This window comes from Ambystoma mexicanum, chromosome 4p, assembly GCF_040938575.1.
Source record: "Ambystoma mexicanum isolate Mex_15411 chromosome 4p, UKY_AmexF1_1, whole genome shotgun sequence".
Classification (NCBI taxonomy): Eukaryota; Metazoa; Chordata; class Amphibia; order Caudata; family Ambystomatidae; genus Ambystoma; species Ambystoma mexicanum.
In genome coordinates this window covers 784,050,747-784,072,263 of record NC_090927.1, presented here as the reverse complement: position 1 = coordinate 784,072,263, position 21,517 = coordinate 784,050,747, and the positions used below count along the sequence as shown (strand labels likewise).

At 54.8% G+C, this 21,517-nt stretch overlaps 19 non-coding genes and 3 pseudogenes across 19 annotated transcripts; all 22 read right to left on the bottom strand.

Moving 5' to 3' along the window:
- Positions 1–577: 577 nt before the first annotated feature.
- On the bottom strand, positions 578–762 carry LOC138460368 (U2 spliceosomal RNA). Its single transcript, XR_011263124.1, has one exon. It is a non-coding gene; the product is annotated as a U2 spliceosomal RNA (small nuclear RNA).
- A 590-nt stretch (positions 763–1,352) lies between these two features.
- On the bottom strand, positions 1,353–1,459 carry LOC138460414 (U2 spliceosomal RNA; annotated as a pseudogene).
- A 633-nt stretch (positions 1,460–2,092) lies between these two features.
- On the bottom strand, positions 2,093–2,283 carry LOC138460218 (U2 spliceosomal RNA). The gene has a single exon (XR_011262987.1). It is a non-coding gene; the product is annotated as a U2 spliceosomal RNA (small nuclear RNA).
- Positions 2,284–2,900: 617 nt separating this feature from the next.
- LOC138460217 (U2 spliceosomal RNA) lies at positions 2,901–3,091 on the bottom strand. The gene has a single exon (XR_011262985.1). It is a non-coding gene; the product is annotated as a U2 spliceosomal RNA (small nuclear RNA).
- Positions 3,092–3,724: 633 nt separating this feature from the next.
- On the bottom strand, positions 3,725–3,895 carry LOC138460393 (U2 spliceosomal RNA; annotated as a pseudogene).
- A 4,054-nt stretch (positions 3,896–7,949) lies between these two features.
- Positions 7,950–8,048, bottom strand: LOC138460415 (U2 spliceosomal RNA; annotated as a pseudogene).
- A 633-nt stretch (positions 8,049–8,681) lies between these two features.
- On the bottom strand, positions 8,682–8,872 carry LOC138460216 (U2 spliceosomal RNA). Its single transcript, XR_011262984.1, has one exon. It is a non-coding gene; the product is annotated as a U2 spliceosomal RNA (small nuclear RNA).
- A 630-nt stretch (positions 8,873–9,502) lies between these two features.
- Positions 9,503–9,691, bottom strand: LOC138460342 (U2 spliceosomal RNA). Its single transcript, XR_011263111.1, has one exon. It is a non-coding gene; the product is annotated as a U2 spliceosomal RNA (small nuclear RNA).
- Positions 9,692–10,328: 637 nt separating this feature from the next.
- LOC138460215 (U2 spliceosomal RNA) lies at positions 10,329–10,519 on the bottom strand. The gene has a single exon (XR_011262983.1). It is a non-coding gene; the product is annotated as a U2 spliceosomal RNA (small nuclear RNA).
- Positions 10,520–11,156: 637 nt separating this feature from the next.
- Positions 11,157–11,347, bottom strand: LOC138460212 (U2 spliceosomal RNA). Its single transcript, XR_011262981.1, has one exon. It is a non-coding gene; the product is annotated as a U2 spliceosomal RNA (small nuclear RNA).
- A 637-nt stretch (positions 11,348–11,984) lies between these two features.
- Positions 11,985–12,175, bottom strand: LOC138460211 (U2 spliceosomal RNA). Its single transcript, XR_011262980.1, has one exon. It is a non-coding gene; the product is annotated as a U2 spliceosomal RNA (small nuclear RNA).
- Positions 12,176–12,804: 629 nt separating this feature from the next.
- LOC138460210 (U2 spliceosomal RNA) lies at positions 12,805–12,995 on the bottom strand. The gene has a single exon (XR_011262979.1). It is a non-coding gene; the product is annotated as a U2 spliceosomal RNA (small nuclear RNA).
- A 637-nt stretch (positions 12,996–13,632) lies between these two features.
- On the bottom strand, positions 13,633–13,823 carry LOC138460209 (U2 spliceosomal RNA). Its single transcript, XR_011262978.1, has one exon. It is a non-coding gene; the product is annotated as a U2 spliceosomal RNA (small nuclear RNA).
- Positions 13,824–14,460: 637 nt separating this feature from the next.
- On the bottom strand, positions 14,461–14,651 carry LOC138460208 (U2 spliceosomal RNA). Its single transcript, XR_011262977.1, has one exon. It is a non-coding gene; the product is annotated as a U2 spliceosomal RNA (small nuclear RNA).
- A 637-nt stretch (positions 14,652–15,288) lies between these two features.
- Positions 15,289–15,479, bottom strand: LOC138460206 (U2 spliceosomal RNA). Its single transcript, XR_011262974.1, has one exon. It is a non-coding gene; the product is annotated as a U2 spliceosomal RNA (small nuclear RNA).
- A 637-nt stretch (positions 15,480–16,116) lies between these two features.
- On the bottom strand, positions 16,117–16,307 carry LOC138460205 (U2 spliceosomal RNA). Its single transcript, XR_011262973.1, has one exon. It is a non-coding gene; the product is annotated as a U2 spliceosomal RNA (small nuclear RNA).
- Positions 16,308–16,943: 636 nt separating this feature from the next.
- On the bottom strand, positions 16,944–17,134 carry LOC138460204 (U2 spliceosomal RNA). The gene has a single exon (XR_011262972.1). It is a non-coding gene; the product is annotated as a U2 spliceosomal RNA (small nuclear RNA).
- Positions 17,135–17,771: 637 nt separating this feature from the next.
- LOC138460203 (U2 spliceosomal RNA) lies at positions 17,772–17,962 on the bottom strand. The gene has a single exon (XR_011262971.1). It is a non-coding gene; the product is annotated as a U2 spliceosomal RNA (small nuclear RNA).
- A 635-nt stretch (positions 17,963–18,597) lies between these two features.
- On the bottom strand, positions 18,598–18,788 carry LOC138460201 (U2 spliceosomal RNA). The gene has a single exon (XR_011262970.1). It is a non-coding gene; the product is annotated as a U2 spliceosomal RNA (small nuclear RNA).
- A 637-nt stretch (positions 18,789–19,425) lies between these two features.
- LOC138460199 (U2 spliceosomal RNA) lies at positions 19,426–19,616 on the bottom strand. The gene has a single exon (XR_011262968.1). It is a non-coding gene; the product is annotated as a U2 spliceosomal RNA (small nuclear RNA).
- A 637-nt stretch (positions 19,617–20,253) lies between these two features.
- On the bottom strand, positions 20,254–20,444 carry LOC138460198 (U2 spliceosomal RNA). The gene has a single exon (XR_011262967.1). It is a non-coding gene; the product is annotated as a U2 spliceosomal RNA (small nuclear RNA).
- Positions 20,445–21,081: 637 nt separating this feature from the next.
- Positions 21,082–21,272, bottom strand: LOC138460197 (U2 spliceosomal RNA). The gene has a single exon (XR_011262966.1). It is a non-coding gene; the product is annotated as a U2 spliceosomal RNA (small nuclear RNA).
- Between the last annotated feature and the right edge of the window lie 245 nt (positions 21,273–21,517).

Genomic DNA, 21,517 nt, shown 5'->3' with positions numbered 1-21,517 from the left:
GCCCTCTGCCGTAGACTCCCAGGCACCTCGGAGGCGGCCGGGCCTAGCGTGCGTTTGCATGAAAGACCAGCAGCCCCGGGTCCGTTTTTGCATGGCTCCGCCCCCACATCTCCAGCAGCCTCGCTGCCAGGGCCCAAAGTCACCCCGAGCTGCCCGGGGGGCAGGCTCCTCCGAGCGCCCACCTTAGATAAGGCTTGGCCGTTCGTGGCCGTTCGGGGCCGGCAGGGGCGAGGAAGGAAGGAAGGAAGGAAGCAGGGCAAGGACAGTGTCCCCCATGCTCTCCTCCTCCTCCGGCTGGCTGGCTGGCTGGCTGGCTGGCTGGCTGGCTGGCTGGCTGGCTGGCGGCTCCCCTGAAAAAGGAGCCAAACGGCAGACTTTTTTCCTTCCGACAACTTGCTCCAAGACACGGAATGTTCAACAGGACATCTAAACAAAAAAGAAGGAAGAAAGGGAAAAAAAAAAATAAATAAATAAAAAAAATAATTTGCATAAGTACAGATATATTTTGCCGTGTGTGCTCTTCTTTTTCAAGAATCGCCCAAGTCTTTCTTTTTGACAGCTTTGTTTTCCCCGAGTGGGGAAGTGCACCAGTCCTGGAGGTACTGCAATACCAGGTTGATGCGTGGAGTGGACAGAGCAAGCTCCCATTCCATCTCCCTGTTCCAAAAATCAATTTAATATATGGTCCCCAGATAGAGGACGTATCAGATATTAAACTGATAAGAACAGATTTTTTTTTTTTTTTTTTTTTTTGAACGGTCTCCACATCTCCCCTTACAACCGTCCCATTCCTCCAGCAAGGTAGGGTGTACTACATTGCGACTATATGCCAATTAGTTTTCCAATTAAAGGTTCTCACGGGTTATCCGTATATTGGTTTAGGAACTATCGCAAAGGGAGGCTTCGAGCACGGTCCCCCTAGACGCTTGTGCCCGAGCCTGACTTTGTCGACTTTTCCTCTGGAAAGGAATCAGGTCATGTTAAGTTATGTTGTACATTACTTACGTATCCTCGTCATGCCGCCTCGCGTGCGGCCAACGATTCTTTCGTTTTCTCCACTCAGAGGTGGGTCCTGTTTGAGAAAAAGCACAAGAACATGTTGTGTAAATGTACATTTACTCACTCTCCGTCGTCGTCGTCGTCCTCTGGCCCGTCGATGATTGCGTAGTCTCTCAGGAGGCTGTGGATCATCCGGCGGCAGGATTCCGTCGTCATCTCTTTCTTCCCTACCACCAGGCGGTTTCTGGAAAATAGGAGCACATCTTTTACGCAGCACAGGATTCTCCAGCAGGCCTGGATGTCTTCCTGTGCGTGGGTCCCCGGGAACAAACCGTACATCACTGCGTCGGCATTGATGTTTGCTGTCGGGATCTTGCCCCCTAGTTCTGTGGCCAAGTCCCGCATCAAGTGATAAGAACAGATACTACACTTGATCTTAGCCAAAAGGCCGAGAAGCGATGCCCCGAAAGGGTCCGTCGGAAAGAGCGCTGCTCGGCAGCTCCCCCGCTGACTCGGAGTCGCCCTCTGCCGTAGACTCCCAGGCACCTCGGAGGCGGCCGGGCCTAGCGTGCGTTTGCATGAAAGACCAGCAGCCCCGGGTCCGTTTTTGCATGGCTCCGCCCCCACATCTCCAGCAGCCTCGCTGCCAGGGCCCAAAGTCACCCCGAGCTGCCCGGGGGGCAGGCTCCTCCGAGCGCCCACCTTAGATAAGGCTTGGCCGTTCGTGGCCGTTCGGGGCCGGCAGGGGCGAGGAAGGAAGGAAGGAAGGAAGCAGGGCAAGGACAGTGTCCCCCATGCTCTCCTCCTCCTCCGGCTGGCTGGCTGGCTGGCTGGCTGGCTGGCTGGCTGGCTGGCTGGCGGCTCCCCTGAAAAAGGAGCCAAACGGCAGACTTTTTTCCTTCCGACAACTTGCTCCAAGACACGGAATGTTCAACAGGACATCTAAACAAAAAAGAAGGAAGAAAGGGAAAAAAAAAAATAAATAAATAAAAAAAATAATTTGCATAAGTACAGATATATTTTGCCGTGTGTGCTCTTCTTTTTCAAGAATCGCCCAAGTCTTTCTTTTTGACAGCTTTGTTTTCCCCGAGTGGGGAAGTGCACCAGTCCTGGAGGTACTGCAATACCAGGTTGATGCGTGGAGTGGACAGAGCAAGCTCCCATTCCATCTCCCTGTTCCAAAAATCAATTTAATATATGGTCCCCAGATAGAGGACGTATCAGATATTAAACTGATAAGAACAGATACTACACTTGATCTTAGCCAAAAGGCCGAGAAGCGATGCCCCGAAAGGGTCCGTCGGAAAGAGCGCTGCTCGGCAGCTCCCCCGCTGACTCGGAGTCGCCCTCTGCCGTAGACTCCCAGGCACCTCGGAGGCGGCCGGGCCTAGCGTGCGTTTGCATGAAAGACCAGCAGCCCCGGGTCCGTTTTTGCATGGCTCCGCCCCCACATCTCCAGCAGCCTCGCTGCCAGGGCCCAAAGTCACCCCGAGCTGCCCGGGGGGCAGGCTCCTCCGAGCGCCCACCTTAGATAAGGCTTGGCCGTTCGTGGCCGTTCGGGGCCGGCAGGGGCGAGGAAGGAAGGAAGGAAGGAAGCAGGGCAAGGACAGTGTCCCCCATGTCCCCTCCTCCGGCTGGCTGGCTGGCTGGCTGGCTGGCTGGCTGGCGGCTCCCCTGAAAAAGGAGCCAAACGGCAGACTTTTTTCCTTCCGACAACTTGCTCCAAGACACGGAATGTTCAACAGGACATCTAAACAAAAAAGAAGGAAGAAAGGGAAAAAAAAAAATAAATAAATAAAAAAAATAATTTGCATAAGTACAGATATATTTTGCCGTGTGTGCTCTTCTTTTTCAAGAATCGCCCAAGTCTTTCTTTTTGACAGCTTTGTTTTCCCCGAGTGGGGAAGTGCACCAGTCCTGGAGGTACTGCAATACCAGGTTGATGCGTGGAGTGGACAGAGCAAGCTCCCATTCCATCTCCCTGTTCCAAAAATCAATTTAATATATGGTCCCCAGATAGAGGACGTATCAGATATTAAACTGATAAGAACAGATACTACACTTGATCTTAGCCAAAAGGCCGAGAAGCGATGCCCCGAAAGGGTCCGTCGGAAAGAGCGCTGCTCGGCAGCTCCCCCGCTGACTCGGAGTCGCCCTCTGCCGTAGACTCCCAGGCACCTCGGAGGCGGCCGGGCCTAGCGTGCGTTTGCATGAAAGACCAGCAGCCCCGGGTCCGTTTTTGCATGGCTCCGCCCCCACATCTCCAGCAGCCTCGCTGCCAGGGCCCAAAGTCACCCCGAGCTGCCCGGGGGGCAGGCTCCTCCGAGCGCCCACCTTAGATAAGGCTTGGCCGTTCGTGGCCGTTCGGGGCCGGCAGGGGCGAGGAAGGAAGGAAGGAAGGAAGCAGGGCAAGGACAGTGTCCCCCATGCTCTCCTCCTCCTCCGGCTGGCTGGCTGGCTGGCTGGCTGGCTGGCTGGCTGGCTGGCTGGCGGCTCCCCTGAAAAAGGAGCCAAACGGCAGACTTTTTTCCTTCCGACAACTTGCTCCAAGACACGGAATGTTCAACAGGACATCTAAACAAAAAAGAAGGAAGAAAGGGAAAAAAAAAAATAAATAAATAAAAAAAATAATTTGCATAAGTACAGATATATTTTGCCGTGTGTGCTCTTCTTTTTCAAGAATCGCCCAAGTCTTTCTTTTTGACAGCTTTGTTTTCCCCGAGTGGGGAAGTGCACCAGTCCTGGAGGTACTGCAATACCAGGTTGATGCGTGGAGTGGACAGAGCAAGCTCCCATTCCATCTCCCTGTTCCAAAAATCAATTTAATATATGGTCCCCAGATAGAGGACGTATCAGATATTAAACTGATAAGAACAGATTTTTTTTTTTTTTTTTTTTTTTTTTTTTTTTTTTTTTCTTTTTTTTTTTGAACGGTCTCCACATCTCCCCTTACAACCGTCCCATTCCTCCAGCAAGGTAGGGTGTACTACATTGCGACTATATGCCAATTAGTTTTCCAATTAAAGGTTCTCACGGGTTATCCGTATATTGGTTTAGGAACTATCGCAAAGGGAGGCTTCGAGCACGGTCCCCCTAGACGCTTGTGCCCGAGCCTGACTTTGTCGACTTTTTCCTCTGGAAAGGAATCAGGTCATGTTAAGTTATGTTGTACATTACTTACGTATCCTCGTCATGCCGCCTCGCGTGCGGCCAACGATTCTTTCGTTTTCTCCACTCAGAGGTGGGTCCTGTTTGAGAAAAAGCACAAGAACATGTTGTGTAAATGTACATTTACTCACTCTCCGTCGTCGTCGTCGTCCTCTGGCCCGTCGATGATTGCGTAGTCTCTCAGGAGGCTGTGGATCATCCGGCGGCAGGATTCCGTCGTCATCTCTTTCTTCCCTACCACCAGGCGGTTTCTGGAAAATAGGAGCACATCTTTTACGCAGCACAGGATTCTCCAGCAGGCCTGGATGTCTTCCTGTGCGTGGGTCCCCGGGAACAAACCGTACATCACTGCGTCGGCATTGATGTTTGCTGTCGGGATCTTGCCCCCTAGTTCTGTGGCCAAGTCCCGCATCAAGTTGCGTGCGTAGGGGCAATCCCAGAGGAGGTGGTACTCTGTCTCGTCCGCCGTGCAGCCCCGGGGGCAGTTTTTGAAGCGGTTGAGACCTCTGGCGTGCATGAACGCTCGCACCGGCAGACCCCCCTGGATGGCCATCCAGGCTACGTCTTTGTGCTTGTTCGTGAGCCGTTTCGATGCCACATTGCCCCATACGCGCTCTGCGGCCTCTGATGATAGGGTCCTGATCTGCTCGCAAACGTCCCTGTCACGAATGCTTTTGTGGATGGCCCCATTCTTCCACTGGTCCGGCGCCGCCGCCTCCAGCTGGAATTCCCGTACAAAACGCTCCGCCTCGGCATAGTACCAGGGGGCCGTCCAGTTGTAGGGGATCCTGGTGTCCCACACTACCCATCCCAGCCTCCGCCATACCGGGAGTAGGAAGAAGCGGGCCATCAGGAAGCCTACGTGACTTTCATCACTGCTCCTCAGCGTGAGCCTCACGCAGTTGCAGGTGAAGAAGCCTCTCAGCATGGTGGGGATGTCCGGCACCCCCTTCCCGCCTTTGTCGTGTGTCTTGATCATGGTTGCTCTCTTCACCCTATCCATCTTGGAGTTCCAGATGAAGTAGAATACCATCCTCGTGATGGTTTTTGCGGTGGACTTCGGCACCGGCCAGACCTGTGCCAGGTACTGTAGGACCGGGAGCACGTCGTTTGCCAGAGCCAGCGTCTTCCCCTCTATGGTCAGCTTCCGCAAGCTCCATAGCCCTAGTTTTTGTTTGGCTTTCGCCACGCGTTCATCCCATGACCTTTTTGCGGCCCCTTCGTAGCCGAACCACACACCCAGGATTTTCATGTGGGCCGGTCTGATGGGGAAGGGCAGAGGGTCGTACACTGGATCCCAGTCTCCGAAGAGCATGGCCTCTGACTTGGTGCAGTTTATCTTGGCCCCTGTCGCCTTGCCGAAGTCCTCGCAGGTCCTTACGAGGGCCTTGACCGAGCACCCGTCTGTGCAGAAGACGGTAACGTCGTCCATGTACAGGGAGCACTTCACTTCCCCCTTGCCTTCGCTGCCCGGAACTTTCACCCCTCGTATGCCCTTGTCTTGCCGGATGTGTTCCGCCAGAAGCTCGATGACGCAGACGAACAGCAAGGGTGAGAGTGGGCAGCCCTGTCTGACACCCGACTCCACCGGGAAGGAGTCTGCCTTCCACCCGTTTACCATTGCGCTGCTGAAGATGTCTCGGTACATGGTCCGCACCATGTCACAGAAGAAGTCTCCCAGACCCATCGCTCGCAGGGCACGGTCCATGAACTCGTGGGACACTCTATCGAAAGCCTTTTCCTGATCGAGGCTTACCAGGGCCGCTCGGACCCTGCGGTCCCTGACGTACTCGATCGTGTCTCTGACCAGGGCCAAGCTGTCCGCTATCTGGCGCCCTGGTATCCCGCACGACTGGTCCGGGTGGACTAGCTTCCCGATTACCTTCTTGAGCCGGTTTGCCATCACTTTTGCCAGGATCTTGTAGTCCACGTTTAGGAGCGAGATGGGTCTCCAGTTCTTGAGGTCATCTCTCTCTCCCTTTTGCTTGTACAAGAGGGCAATCGTACCTTCCCTCAGGGTCCGTGGCATGCTGCCCTTCTCCGCCATCTCCTCATATAACGCAAGCAAGTCCGGTCCGATCTGGTCCCAGAGTTCGGTGTAGAGTTCCACTGGGAGCCCGTCACAGCCCGGGGTCTTGCCGCGTTTGAAGGAGGTGGCCGCCTGGTGCAGCTCCCCCAGCGTGAAGGGAGCGTTCAGGCCCTCTCTTTCCTCCGGTCCCAGTGTCCTCGAGATCCCAGCCAGGAACTTGTCTGCCTGGGCTCTCTCCGACACCTTAGGCGAGTAGAGGCTGCTGTAGAAGTCTGTGACGACCTTCATCACCAGCTCTTTCTCGTCTTGGAGGTTTCCCTCTGGGTCCCGAAGTTCCAGTAGGGGTGTGGTAGTGGAGTGTAGCTTCTTGAAGAAAAATGCGTTGCATTTTTCGTCCTTCTCAAGTCGCTCGACCCTGGAACGGAACATGACTTTCCTAGCTTCCGCCTGGAAGTGGTTGTCTAGACCTCTCCTGGTTTCCTCTAGGTCGTCTTGCACGTCCCAGCCCCTGAGCTCGAGGTCGTACAGTCCCTGCAACCGCGATTGCAGGGCCCTGAATGTCCTCTTCTTTTCCCGTGCCGCAGCCCTGCTGACACCCTGGAAGAAGCTCCGCACTTGGGTCTTGACCCACTCCCACCACTCCCCTGTGGATTGAAAGCAGTCCTTCATGCTCCTCCACTCTGCGTATGCTAGCCTGAGGTTTGCCTTAGCCTCTTCGCTTTCCAGCAGCGTGCAGTTCAGCTTCCAGGATCCCGGCCCGGCTGGGAACTTCCCCGAAAGTTCCCCTGTGAAGCTGATTGCTCTGTGGTCGGTGAAGTGTACGGCAACCATGGAGCTTTGTACCGGCTTTACCGTCTGGGAGGTGAAGACGAAGTCGATCCTGGAGCGCACAGAGCCATCGGGCCGACTCCAGGAGTAGTTCCTGGCGTTCGCCCCCATGTCTCCGATGACATCCCTCAGGGAGGACTCCTCGACAATCCCCCGGAGCAGCCGGGACGTCGCGTCCATTCCTGCAGAGCCGGGGCCCGTGCGTCCGCCCTCCTCGATTGTGCAGTTGAAGTCACCCCCCATCAGGATGGTCCTGGAGGTAACGAGCAGCAGTCTCAGGTTTTCGAAGACTTCTAACCTTTCATTCTTGGTCGGGGGGGCATACACATTGATCAGCCGTACGGGTTCTCCTGCCCATGAGCCGTCGACGGACAGCACTCTGCCGTTCACCTGCTCTGTTACTGATTCAGCTGTGAAGTGCCTTCCCCTTACAAGGATGGCCACACCTGAGGATTTGCAGTCGTTCCCTCCTGACCAGAAGGACGGCCCGTGACTCCACTCTGCCTCGAGTTGTTTGTACGATCGGTCATACGGTATTCCACATTCTTGGGCGAAGCACACATCGCAATTCTGGGCTGCCAGAAAGCTCATTGTGCCTGCCCTTCGGGTCCTATCCTTCAAGCTTCTGACATTCAAGGTGAGCAGTGATATGGCCATCTTGCAATGCGTAAGCTACGGGTTCTGGTTCTCTGAGGGGGTGTTCTTGTTCGGATCTTGGGTCAATCCTGCTCCGGACATCCCTCCCCCTCGAGTTCCATTCCGTCTGAGTCCGAGTCTGGGCCCGGCCCTTCCTTATCCTTGTCCGATTCCCAGCTGCTTGGCCTCTCCAGGCTCTGCAGCATTTCTATCGTCTTTAGCCTCTGGTGCAGGAGCGCGATCTCGCTGAGGGGTGTGCAGTCGTCGTCCTCCTCCTCGGAGTCCGAGCTGGGGATCACCACCACCTCTTCTCTTGCTCCTGCCTCGTTTCCTTTGAGGATAAGAACAGATACTACACTTGATCTTAGCCAAAAGGCCGAGAAGCGATGCCCCGAAAGGGTCCGTCGGAAAGAGCGCTGCTCGGCAGCTCCCCCGCTGACTCGGAGTCGCCCTCTGCCGTAGACTCCCAGGCACCTCGGAGGCGGCCGGGCCTAGCGTGCGTTTGCATGAAAGACCAGCAGCCCCGGGTCCGTTTTTGCATGGCTCCGCCCCCACATCTCCAGCAGCCTCGCTGCCAGGGCCCAAAGTCACCCCGAGCTGCCCGGGGGGCAGGCTCCTCCGAGCGCCCACCTTAGATAAGGCTTGGCCGTTCGTGGCCGTTCGGGGCCGGCAGGGGCGAGGAAGGAAGGAAGGAAGGAAGCAGGGCAAGGACAGTGTCCCCCATGCTCTCCTCCTCCTCCGGCTGGCTGGCTGGCTGGCTGGCTGGCTGGCTGGCTGGCTGGCTGGCGGCTCCCCTGAAAAAGGAGCCAAACGGCAGACTTTTTTCCTTCCGACAACTTGCTCCAAGACACGGAATGTTCAACAGGACATCTAAACAAAAAAGAAGGAAGAAAGGGAAAAAAAAAAATAAATAAATAAAAAAAATAATTTGCATAAGTACAGATATATTTTGCCGTGTGTGCTCTTCTTTTTCAAGAATCGCCCAAGTCTTTCTTTTTGACAGCTTTGTTTTCCCCGAGTGGGGAAGTGCACCAGTCCTGGAGGTACTGCAATACCAGGTTGATGCGTGGAGTGGACAGAGCAAGCTCCCATTCCATCTCCCTGTTCCAAAAATCAATTTAATATATGGTCCCCAGATAGAGGACGTATCAGATATTAAACTGATAAGAACAGATACTACACTTGATCTTAGCCAAAAGGCCGAGAAGCGATGCCCCGAAAGGGTCCGTCGGAAAGAGCGCTGCTCGGCAGCTCCCCCGCTGACTCGGAGTCGCCCTCTGCCGTAGACTCCCAGGCACCTCGGAGGCGGCCGGGCCTAGCGTGCGTTTGCATGAAAGACCAGCAGCCCCGGGTCCGTTTTTGCATGGCTCCGCCCCCACATCTCCAGCAGCCTCGCTGCCAGGGCCCAAAGTCACCCCGAGCTGCCCGGGGGGCAGGCTCCTCCGAGCGCCCACCTTAGATAAGGCTTGGCCGTTCGTGGCCGTTCGGGGCCGGCAGGGGCGAGGAAGGAAGGAAGGAAGGAAGCAGGGCAAGGACAGTGTCCCCCATGCTCTCCTCCTCCTCCGGCTGGCTGGCTGGCTGGCTGGCTGGCTGGCTGGCTGGCTGGCTGGCTGGCGGCTCCCCTGAAAAAGGAGCCAAACTTTTTTCCTTCCGACAACTTGCTCCAAGACACGGAATGTTCAACAGGACATCTAAACAAAAAAGAAGGAAGAAAGGGAAAAAAAAAAATAAATAAATAAAAAAAATAATTTGCATAAGTACAGATATATTTTGCCGTGTGTGCTCTTCTTTTTCAAGAATCGCCCAAGTCTTTCTTTTTGACAGCTTTGTTTTCCCCGAGTGGGGAAGTGCACCAGTCCTGGAGGTACTGCAATACCAGGTTGATGCGTGGAGTGGACAGAGCAAGCCCATTCCATCTCCCTGTTCCAAAAATCAATTTAATATATGGTCCCCAGATAGAGGACGTATCAGATATTAAACTGATAAGAACAGATACTACACTTGATCTTAGCCAAAAGGCCGAGAAGCGATGCCCCGAAAGGGTCCGTCGGAAAGAGCGCTGCTCGGCAGCTCCCCCGCTGACTCGGAGTCGCCCTCTGCCGTAGACTCCCAGGCACCTCGGAGGCGGCCGGGCCTAGCGTGCGTTTGCATGAAAGACCAGCAGCCCCGGGTCCGTTTTTGCATGGCTCCGCCCCCACATCTCCAGCAGCCTCGCTGCCAGGGCCCAAAGTCACCCCGAGCTGCCCGGGGGGCAGGCTCCTCCGAGCGCCCACCTTAGATAAGGCTTGGCCGTTCGTGGCCGTTCGGGGCCGGCAGGGGCGAGGAAGGAAGGAAGGAAGGAAGCAGGGCAAGGACAGTGTCCCCCATGCTCTCCTCCTCCTCCGGCTGGCTGGCTGGCTGGCTGGCTGGCTGGCTGGCTGGCTGGCTGGCTGGCGGCTCCCCTGAAAAAGGAGCCAAACGGCAGACTTTTTTCCTTCCGACAACTTGCTCCAAGACACGGAATGTTCAACAGGACATCTAAACAAAAAAGAAGGAAGAAAGGGAAAAAAAAAAATAAATAAATAAAAAAAATAATTTGCATAAGTACAGATATATTTTGCCGTGTGTGCTCTTCTTTTTCAAGAATCGCCCAAGTCTTTCTTTTTGACAGCTTTGTTTTCCCCGAGTGGGGAAGTGCACCAGTCCTGGAGGTACTGCAATACCAGGTTGATGCGTGGAGTGGACAGAGCAAGCTCCCATTCCATCTCCCTGTTCCAAAAATCAATTTAATATATGGTCCCCAGATAGAGGACGTATCAGATATTAAACTGATAAGAACAGATACTACACTTGATCTTAGCCAAAAGGCCGAGAAGCGATGCCCCGAAAGGGTCCGTCGGAAAGAGCGCTGCTCGGCAGCTCCCCCGCTGACTCGGAGTCGCCCTCTGCCGTAGACTCCCAGGCACCTCGGAGGCGGCCGGGCCTAGCGTGCGTTTGCATGAAAGACCAGCAGCCCCGGGTCCGTTTTTGCATGGCTCCGCCCCCACATCTCCAGCAGCCTCGCTGCCAGGGCCCAAAGTCACCCCGAGCTGCCCGGGGGGCAGGCTCCTCCGAGCGCCCACCTTAGATAAGGCTTGGCCGTTCGTGGCCGTTCGGGGCCGGCAGGGGCGAGGAAGGAAGGAAGGAAGGAAGCAGGGCAAGGACAGTGTCCCCCATGCTCTCCTCCTCCTCCGGCTGGCTGGCTGGCTGGCTGGCTGGCTGGCTGGCTGGCTGGCTGGCTGGCGGCTCCCCTGAAAAAGGAGCCAAACGGCAGACTTTTTTCCTTCCGACAACTTGCTCCAAGACACGGAATGTTCAACAGGACATCTAAACAAAAAAGAAGGAAGAAAGGGAAAAAAAAAAATAAATAAATAAAAAAAATAATTTGCATAAGTACAGATATATTTTGCCGTGTGTGCTCTTCTTTTTCAAGAATCGCCCAAGTCTTTCTTTTTGACAGCTTTGTTTTCCCCGAGTGGGGAAGTGCACCAGTCCTGGAGGTACTGCAATACCAGGTTGATGCGTGGAGTGGACAGAGCAAGCTCCCATTCCATCTCCCTGTTCCAAAAATCAATTTAATATATGGTCCCCAGATAGAGGACGTATCAGATATTAAACTGATAAGAACAGATACTACACTTGATCTTAGCCAAAAGGCCGAGAAGCGATGCCCCGAAAGGGTCCGTCGGAAAGAGCGCTGCTCGGCAGCTCCCCCGCTGACTCGGAGTCGCCCTCTGCCGTAGACTCCCAGGCACCTCGGAGGCGGCCGGGCCTAGCGTGCGTTTGCATGAAAGACCAGCAGCCCCGGGTCCGTTTTTGCATGGCTCCGCCCCCACATCTCCAGCAGCCTCGCTGCCAGGGCCCAAAGTCACCCCGAGCTGCCCGGGGGGCAGGCTCCTCCGAGCGCCCACCTTAGATAAGGCTTGGCCGTTCGTGGCCGTTCGGGGCCGGCAGGGGCGAGGAAGGAAGGAAGGAAGGAAGCAGGGCAAGGACAGTGTCCCCCATGCTCTCCTCCTCCTCCGGCTGGCTGGCTGGCTGGCTGGCTGGCTGGCTGGCTGGCTGGCTGGCTGGCGGCTCCCCTGAAAAAGGAGCCAAACGGCAGACTTTTTTCCTTCCGACAACTTGCTCCAAGACACGGAATGTTCAACAGGACATCTAAACAAAAAAGAAGGAAGAAAGGGAAAAAAAAAAATAAATAAATAAAAAAAATAATTTGCATAAGTACAGATATATTTTGCCGTGTGTGCTCTTCTTTTTCAAGAATCGCCCAAGTCTTTCTTTTTGACAGCTTTGTTTTCCCCGAGTGGGGAAGTGCACCAGTCCTGGAGGTACTGCAATACCAGGTTGATGCGTGGAGTGGACAGAGCAAGCTCCCATTCCATCTCCCTGTTCCAAAAATCAATTTAATATATGGTCCCCAGATAGAGGACGTATCAGATATTAAACTGATAAGAACAGATACTACACTTGATCTTAGCCAAAAGGCCGAGAAGCGATGCCCCGAAAGGGTCCGTCGGAAAGAGCGCTGCTCGGCAGCTCCCCCGCTGACTCGGAGTCGCCCTCTGCCGTAGACTCCCAGGCACCTCGGAGGCGGCCGGGCCTAGCGTGCGTTTGCATGAAAGACCAGCAGCCCCGGGTCCGTTTTTGCATGGCTCCGCCCCCACATCTCCAGCAGCCTCGCTGCCAGGGCCCAAAGTCACCCCGAGCTGCCCGGGGGGCAGGCTCCTCCGAGCGCCCACCTTAGATAAGGCTTGGCCGTTCGTGGCCGTTCGGGGCCGGCAGGGGCGAGGAAGGAAGGAAGGAAGGAAGCAGGGCAAGGACAGTGTCCCCCATGCTCTCCTCCTCCTCCGGCTGGCTGGCTGGCTGGCTGGCTGGCTGGCTGGCTGGCTGGCGGCTCCCCTGAAAAAGGAGCCAAACGGCAGACTTTTTTCCTTCCGACAACTTGCTCCAAGACACGGAATGTTCAACAGGACATCTAAACAAAAAAGAAGGAAGAAAGGGAAAAAAAAAAATAAATAAATAAAAAAAATAATTTGCATAAGTACAGATATATTTTGCCGTGTGTGCTCTTCTTTTTCAAGAATCGCCCAAGTCTTTCTTTTTGACAGCTTTGTTTTCCCCGAGTGGGGAAGTGCACCAGTCCTGGAGGTACTGCAATACCAGGTTGATGCGTGGAGTGGACAGAGCAAGCTCCCATTCCATCTCCCTGTTCCAAAAATCAATTTAATATATGGTCCCCAGATAGAGGACGTATCAGATATTAAACTGATAAGAACAGATACTACACTTGATCTTAGCCAAAAGGCCGAGAAGCGATGCCCCGAAAGGGTCCGTCGGAAAGAGCGCTGCTCGGCAGCTCCCCCGCTGACTCGGAGTCGCCCTCTGCCGTAGACTCCCAGGCACCTCGGAGGCGGCCGGGCCTAGCGTGCGTTTGCATGAAAGACCAGCAGCCCCGGGTCCGTTTTTGCATGGCTCCGCCCCCACATCTCCAGCAGCCTCGCTGCCAGGGCCCAAAGTCACCCCGAGCTGCCCGGGGGGCAGGCTCCTCCGAGCGCCCACCTTAGATAAGGCTTGGCCGTTCGTGGCCGTTCGGGGCCGGCAGGGGCGAGGAAGGAAGGAAGGAAGGAAGCAGGGCAAGGACAGTGTCCCCCATGCTCTCCTCCTCCTCCGGCTGGCTGGCTGGCTGGCTGGCTGGCTGGCTGGCTGGCTGGCTGGCTGGCGGCTCCCCTGAAAAAGGAGCCAAACGGCAGACTTTTTTCCTTCCGACAACTTGCTCCAAGACACGGAATGTTCAACAGGACATCTAAACAAAAAAGAAGGAAGAAAGGGAAAAAAAAAAATAAATAAATAAAAAAAATAATTTGCATAAGTACAGATATATTTTGCCGTGTGTGCTCTTCTTTTTCAAGAATCGCCCAAGTCTTTCTTTTTGACAGCTTTGTTTTCCCCGAGTGGGGAAGTGCACCAGTCCTGGAGGTACTGCAATACCAGGTTGATGCGTGGAGTGGACAGAGCAAGCTCCCATTCCATCTCCCTGTTCCAAAAATCAATTTAATATATGGTCCCCAGATAGAGGACGTATCAGATATTAAACTGATAAGAACAGATACTACACTTGATCTTAGCCAAAAGGCCGAGAAGCGATGCCCCGAAAGGGTCCGTCGGAAAGAGCGCTGCTCGGCAGCTCCCCCGCTGACTCGGAGTCGCCCTCTGCCGTAGACTCCCAGGCACCTCGGAGGCGGCCGGGCCTAGCGTGCGTTTGCATGAAAGACCAGCAGCCCCGGGTCCGTTTTTGCATGGCTCCGCCCCCACATCTCCAGCAGCCTCGCTGCCAGGGCCCAAAGTCACCCCGAGCTGCCCGGGGGGCAGGCTCCTCCGAGCGCCCACCTTAGATAAGGCTTGGCCGTTCGTGGCCGTTCGGGGCCGGCAGGGGCGAGGAAGGAAGGAAGGAAGGAAGCAGGGCAAGGACAGTGTCCCCCATGCTCTCCTCCTCCTCCGGCTGGCTGGCTGGCTGGCTGGCTGGCTGGCTGGCTGGCTGGCTGGCTGGCGGCTCCCCTGAAAAAGGAGCCAAACGGCAGACTTTTTTCCTTCCGACAACTTGCTCCAAGACACGGAATGTTCAACAGGACATCTAAACAAAAAAGAAGGAAGAAAGGGAAAAAAAAAAATAAATAAATAAAAAAAATAATTTGCATAAGTACAGATATATTTTGCCGTGTGTGCTCTTCTTTTTCAAGAATCGCCCAAGTCTTTCTTTTTGACAGCTTTGTTTTCCCCGAGTGGGGAAGTGCACCAGTCCTGGAGGTACTGCAATACCAGGTTGATGCGTGGAGTGGACAGAGCAAGCTCCCATTCCATCTCCCTGTTCCAAAAATCAATTTAATATATGGTCCCCAGATAGAGGACGTATCAGATATTAAACTGATAAGAACAGATACTACACTTGATCTTAGCCAAAAGGCCGAGAAGCGATGCCCCGAAAGGGTCCGTCGGAAAGAGCGCTGCTCGGCAGCTCCCCCGCTGACTCGGAGTCGCCCTCTGCCGTAGACTCCCAGGCACCTCGGAGGCGGCCGGGCCTAGCGTGCGTTTGCATGAAAGACCAGCAGCCCCGGGTCCGTTTTTGCATGGCTCCGCCCCCACATCTCCAGCAGCCTCGCTGCCAGGGCCCAAAGTCACCCCGAGCTGCCCGGGGGGCAGGCTCCTCCGAGCGCCCACCTTAGATAAGGCTTGGCCGTTCGTGGCCGTTCGGGGCCGGCAGGGGCGAGGAAGGAAGGAAGGAAGGAAGCAGGGCAAGGACAGTGTCCCCCATGCTCTCCTCCTCCTCCGGCTGGCTGGCTGGCTGGCTGGCTGGCTGGCTGGCTGGCTGGCTGGCTGGCGGCTCCCCTGAAAAAGGAGCCAAACGGCAGACTTTTTTCCTTCCGACAACTTGCTCCAAGACACGGAATGTTCAACAGGACATCTAAACAAAAAAGAAGGAAGAAAGGGAAAAAAAAAAATAAATAAATAAAAAAAATAATTTGCATAAGTACAGATATATTTTGCCGTGTGTGCTCTTCTTTTTCAAGAATCGCCCAAGTCTTTCTTTTTGACAGCTTTGTTTTCCCCGAGTGGGGAAGTGCACCAGTCCTGGAGGTACTGCAATACCAGGTTGATGCGTGGAGTGGACAGAGCAAGCTCCCATTCCATCTCCCTGTTCCAAAAATCAATTTAATATATGGTCCCCAGATAGAGGACGTATCAGATATTAAACTGATAAGAACAGATACTACACTTGATCTTAGCCAAAAGGCCGAGAAGCGATGCCCCGAAAGGGTCCGTCGGAAAGAGCGCTGCTCGGCAGCTCCCCCGCTGACTCGGAGTCGCCCTCTGCCGTAGACTCCCAGGCACCTCGGAGGCGGCCGGGCCTAGCGTGCGTTTGCATGAAAGACCAGCAGCCCCGGGTCCGTTTTTGCATGGCTCCGCCCCCACATCTCCAGCAGCCTCGCTGCCAGGGCCCAAAGTCACCCCGAGCTGCCCGGGGGGCAGGCTCCTCCGAGCGCCCACCTTAGATAAGGCTTGGCCGTTCGTGGCCGTTCGGGGCCGGCAGGGGCGAGGAAGGAAGGAAGGAAGGAAGCAGGGCAAGGACAGTGTCCCCCATGCTCTCCTCCTCCTCCGGCTGGCTGGCTGGCTGGCTGGCTGGCTGGCTGGCTGGCTGGCTGGCTGGCGGCTCCCCTGAAAAAGGAGCCAAACGGCAGACTTTTTTCCTTCCGACAACTTGCTCCAAGACACGGAATGTTCAACAGGACATCTAAACAAAAAAGAAGGAAGAAAGGGAAAAAAAAAAATAAATAAATAAAAAAAATAATTTGCATAAGTACAGATATATTTTGCCGTGTGTGCTCTTCTTTTTCAAGAATCGCCCAAGTCTTTCTTTTTGACAGCTTTGTTTTCCCCGAGTGGGGAAGTGCACCAGTCCTGGAGGTACTGCAATACCAGGTTGATGCGTGGAGTGGACAGAGCAAGCTCCCATTCCATCTCCCTGTTCCAAAAATCAATTTAATATATGGTCCCCAGATAGAGGACGTATCAGATATTAAACTGATAAGAACAGATACTACACTTGATCTTAGCCAAAAGGCCGAGAAGCGATGCCCCGAAAGGGTCCGTCGGAAAGAGCGCTGCTCGGCAGCTCCCCCGCTGACTCGGAGTCGCCCTCTGCCGTAGACTCCCAGGCACCTCGGAGGCGGCCGGGCCTAGCGTGCGTTTGCATGAAAGACCAGCAGCCCCGGGTCCGTTTTTGCATGGCTCCGCCCCCACATCTCCAGCAGCCTCGCTGCCAGGGCCCAAAGTCACCCCGAGCTGCCCGGGGGGCAGGCTCCTCCGAGCGCCCACCTTAGATAAGGCTTGGCCGTTCGTGGCCGTTCGGGGCCGGCAGGGGCGAGGAAGGAAGGAAGGAAGGAAGCAGGGCAAGGACAGTGTCCCCCATGCTCTCCTCCTCCTCCGGCTGGCTGGCTGGCTGGCTGGCTGGCTGGCTGGCTGGCTGGCTGGCTGGCGGTCCCCTGAAAAAGGAGCCAAACGGCAGACTTTTTTCCTTCCGACAACTTGCTCCAAGACACGGAATGTTCAACAGGACATCTAAACAAAAAAGAAGGAAGAAAGGGAAAAAAAAAAATAAATAAATAAAAAAAATAATTTGCATAAGTACAGATATATTTTGCCGTGTGTGCTCTTCTTTTTCAAGAATCGCCCAAGTCTTTCTTTTTGACAGCTTTGTTTTCCCCGAGTGGGGAAGTGCACCAGTCCTGGAGGTACTGCAATACCAGGTTGATGCGTGGAGTGGACAGAGCAAGCTCCCATTCCATCTCCCTGTTCCAAAAATCAATTTAATATATGGTCCCCAGATAGAGGACGTATCAGATATTAAACTGATAAGAACAGATACTACACTTGATCTTAGCCAAAAGGCCGAGAAGCGATGCCCCGAAAGGGTCCGTCGGAAAGAGCGCTGCTCGGCAGCTCCCCCGCTGACTCGGAGTCGCCCTCTGCCGTAGACTCCCAGGCACCTCGGAGGCGGCCGGGCCTAGCGTGCGTTTGCATGAAAGACCAGCAGCCCCGGGTCCGTTTTTGCATGGCTCCGCCCCCACATCTCCAGCAGCCTCGCTGCCAGGGCCCAAAGTCACCCCGAGCTGCCCGGGGGGCAGGCTCCTCCGAGCGCCCACCTTAGATAAGGCTTGGCCGTTCGTGGCCGTTCGGGGCCGGCAGGGGCGAGGAAGGAAGGAAGGAAGGAAGCAGGGCAAGGACAGTGTCCCCCATGCTCTCCTCCTCCTCCGGCTGGCTGGCTGGCTGGCTGGCTGGCTGGCTGGCTGGCTGGCTGGCTGGCGGCTCCCCTGAAAAAGGAGCCAAACGGCAGACTTTTTTCCTTCCGACAACTTGCTCCAAGACACGGAATGTTCAACAGGACATCTAAACAAAAAAGAAGGAAGAAAGGGAAAAAAAAAAATAAATAAATAAAAAAAATAATTTGCATAAGTACAGATATATTTTGCCGTGTGTGCTCTTCTTTTTCAAGAATCGCCCAAGTCTTTCTTTTTGACAGCTTTGTTTTCCCCGAGTGGGGAAGTGCACCAGTCCTGGAGGTACTGCAATACCAGGTTGATGCGTGGAGTGGACAGAGCAAGCTCCCATTCCATCTCCCTGTTCCAAAAATCAATTTAATATATGGTCCCCAGATAGAGGACGTATCAGATATTAAACTGATAAGAACAGATACTACACTTGATCTTAGCCAAAAGGCCGAGAAGCGATGCCCCGAAAGGGTCCGTCGGAAAGAGCGCTGCTCGGCAGCTCCCCCGCTGACTCGGAGTCGCCCTCTGCCGTAGACTCCCAGGCACCTCGGAGGCGGCCGGGCCTAGCGTGCGTTTGCATGAAAGACCAGCAGCCCCGGGTCCGTTTTTGCATGGCTCCGCCCCCACATCTCCAGCAGCCTCGCTGCCAGGGCCCAAAGTCACCCCGAGCTGCCCGGGGGGCAGGCTCCTCCGAGCGCCCACCTTAGATAAGGCTTGGCCGTTCGTGGCCGTTCGGGGCCGGCAGGGGCGAGGAAGGAAGGAAGGAAGGAAGCAGGGCAAGGACAGTGTCCCCCATGCTCTCCTCCTCCTCCGGCTGGCTGGCTGGCTGGCTGGCTGGCTGGCTGGCTGGCTGGCTGGCTGGCGTCCCCTGAAAAAGGAGCCAAACGGCAGACTTTTTTCCTTCCGACAACTTGCTCCAAGACACGGAATGTTCAACAGGACATCTAAACAAAAAAGAAGGAAGAAAGGGAAAAAAAAAAATAAATAAATAAAAAAAATAATTTGCATAAGTACAGATATATTTTGCCGTGTGTGCTCTTCTTTTTCAAGAATCGCCCAAGTCTTTCTTTTTGACAGCTTTGTTTTCCCCGAGTGGGGAAGTGCACCAGTCCTGGAGGTACTGCAATACCAGGTTGATGCGTGGAGTGGACAGAGCAAGCTCCCATTCCATCTCCCTGTTCCAAAAATCAATTTAATATATGGTCCCCAGATAGAGGACGTATCAGATATTAAACTGATAAGAACAGATACTACACTTGATCTTAGCCAAAAGGCCGAGAAGCGATGCCCCGAAAGGGTCCGTCGGAAAGAGCGCTGCTCGGCAGCTCCCCCGCTGACTCGGAGTCGCCCTCTGCCGTAGACTCCCAGGCACCTCGGAGGCGGCCGGGCCTAGCGTGCGTTTGCATGAAAGACCAGCAGCCCCGGGTCCGTTTTTGCATGGCTCCGCCCCCACATCTCCAGCAGCCTCGCTGCCAGGGCCCAAAGTCACCCCGAGCTGCCCGGGGGGCAGGCTCCTCCGAGCGCCCACCTTAGATAAGGCTTGGCCGTTCGTGGCCGTTCGGGGCCGGCAGGGGCGAGGAAGGAAGGAAGGAAGGAAGCAGGGCAAGGACAGTGTCCCCCATGCTCTCCTCCTCCTCCGGCTGGCTGGCTGGCTGGCTGGCTGGCTGGCTGGCTGGCTGGCTGGCTGGCGGCTCCCCTGAAAAAGGAGCCAAACGGCAGACTTTTTTCCTTCCGACAACTTGCTCCAAGACACGGAATGTTCAACAGGACATCTAAACAAAAAAGAAGGAAGAAAGGGAAAAAAAAAAATAAATAAATAAAAAAAATAATTTGCATAAGTACAGATATATTTTGCCGTGTGTGCTCTTCTTTTTCAAGAATCGCCCAAGTCTTTCTTTTTGACAGCTTTGTTTTCCCCGAGTGGGGAAGTGCACCAGTCCTGGAGGTACTGCAATACCAGGTTGATGCGTGGAGTGGACAGAGCAAGCTCCCATTCCATCTCCCTGTTCCAAAAATCAATTTAATATATGGTCCCCAGATAGAGGACGTATCAGATATTAAACTGATAAGAACAGATACTACACTTGATCTTAGCCAAAAGGCCGAGAAGCGATGCCCCGAAAGGGTCCGTCGGAAAGAGCGCTGCTCGGCAGCTCCCCCGCTGACTCGGAGTCGCCCTCTGCCGTAGACTCCCAGGCACCTCGGAGGCGGCCGGGCCTAGCGTGCGTTTGCATGAAAGACCAGCAGCCCCGGGTCCGTTTTTGCATGGCTCCGCCCCCACATCTCCAGCAGCCTCGCTGCCAGGGCCCAAAGTCACCCCGAGCTGCCCGGGGGGCAGGCTCCTCCGAGCGCCCACCTTAGATAAGGCTTGGCCGTTCGTGGCCGTTCGGGGCCGGCAGGGGCGAGGAAGGAAGGAAGGAAGGAAGCAGGGCAAGGACAGTGTCCCCCATGCTCTCCTCCTCCTCCGGCTGGCTGGCTGGCTGGCTGGCTGGCTGGCTGGCTGGCTGGCTGGCTGGCGGCTCCCCTGAAAAAGGAGCCAAACGGCAGACTTTTTTCCTTCCGACAACTTGCTCCAAGACACGGAATGTTCAACAGGACATCTAAACAAAAAAGAAGGAAGAAAGGGAAAAAAAAAAATAAATAAATAAAAAAAATAATTTGCATAAGTACAGATATATTTTGCCGTGTGTGCTCTTCTTTTTCAAGAATCGCCCAAGTCTTTCTTTTTGACAGCTTTGTTTTCCCCGAGTGGGGAAGTGCACCAGTCCTGGAGGTACTGCAATACCAGGTTGATGCGTGGAGTGGACAGAGCAAGCTCCCATTCCATCTCCCTGTTCCAAAAATCAATTTAATATATGGTCCCCAGATAGAGGACGTATCAGATATTAAACTGATAAGAACAGATACTACACTTGATCTTAGCCAAAAGGCCGAGAAGCGATGCCCCGAAAGGGTCCGTCGGAAAGAGCGCTGCTCGGCAGCTCCCCCGCTGACTCGGAGTCGCCCTCTGCCGTAGACTCCCAGGCACCTCGGAGGCGGCCGGGCCTAGCGTGCGTTTGCATGAAAGACCAGCAGCCCCGGGTCCGTTTTTGCATGGCTCCGCCCCCACATCTCCAGCAGCCTCGCTGCCAGGGCCCAAAGTCACCCCGAGCTGCCCGGGGGGCAGGCTCCTCCGAGCGCCCACCTTAGATAAGGCTTGGCCGTTCGTGGCCGTTCGGGGCCGGCAGGGGCGAGGAAGGAAGGAAGGAAGGAAGCAGGGCAAGGACAGTGTCCCCCATGCTCTCCTCCTCCTCCGGCTGGCTGGCTGGCTGGCTGGCTGGCTGGCTGGCTGGCTGGCTGGCTGGCGGCTCCCCTGAAAAAGGAGCCAAACGGCAGACTTTTTTCCTTCCGACAACTTGCTCCAAGACACGGAATGTTCAACAGGACATCTAAACAAAAAAGAAGGAAGAAAGGGAAAAAAAAAAATAAATAAATAAAAAAAATAATTTGCATAAGTACAGATATATTTTGCCGTGTGTGCTCTTCTTTTTCAAGAATCGCCCAAGTCTTTCTTTTTGACAGCTTTGTTTTCCCCGAGTGGGGAAGTGCACCAGTCCTGGAGGTACTGCAATACCAGGTTGATGCGTGGAGTGGACAGAGCAAGCTCCCATTCCATCTCCCTGTTCCAAAAATCAATTTAATATATGGTCCCCAGATAGAGGACGTATCAGATATTAAACTGATAAGAACAGATACTACACTTGATCTTAGCCAAAAGGCCGAGAAGCGATGCCCCGAAAGGGTCCGTCGGAAAGAGCGCTGCTCGGCAGCTCCCCCGCTGACTCGGAGTCGCCCTCTGCCGTAGACTCCCAGGCACCTCGGAGGCGGCCGGGCCTAGCGTGCGTTTGCATGAAAGACCAGCAGCCCCGGGTCCGTTTTTGCATGGCTCCGCCCCCACATCTCCAGCAGCCTCGCTGCCAGGGCCCAAAGTCACCCCGAGCTGCCCGGGGGGCAGGCTCCTCCGAGCGCCCACCTT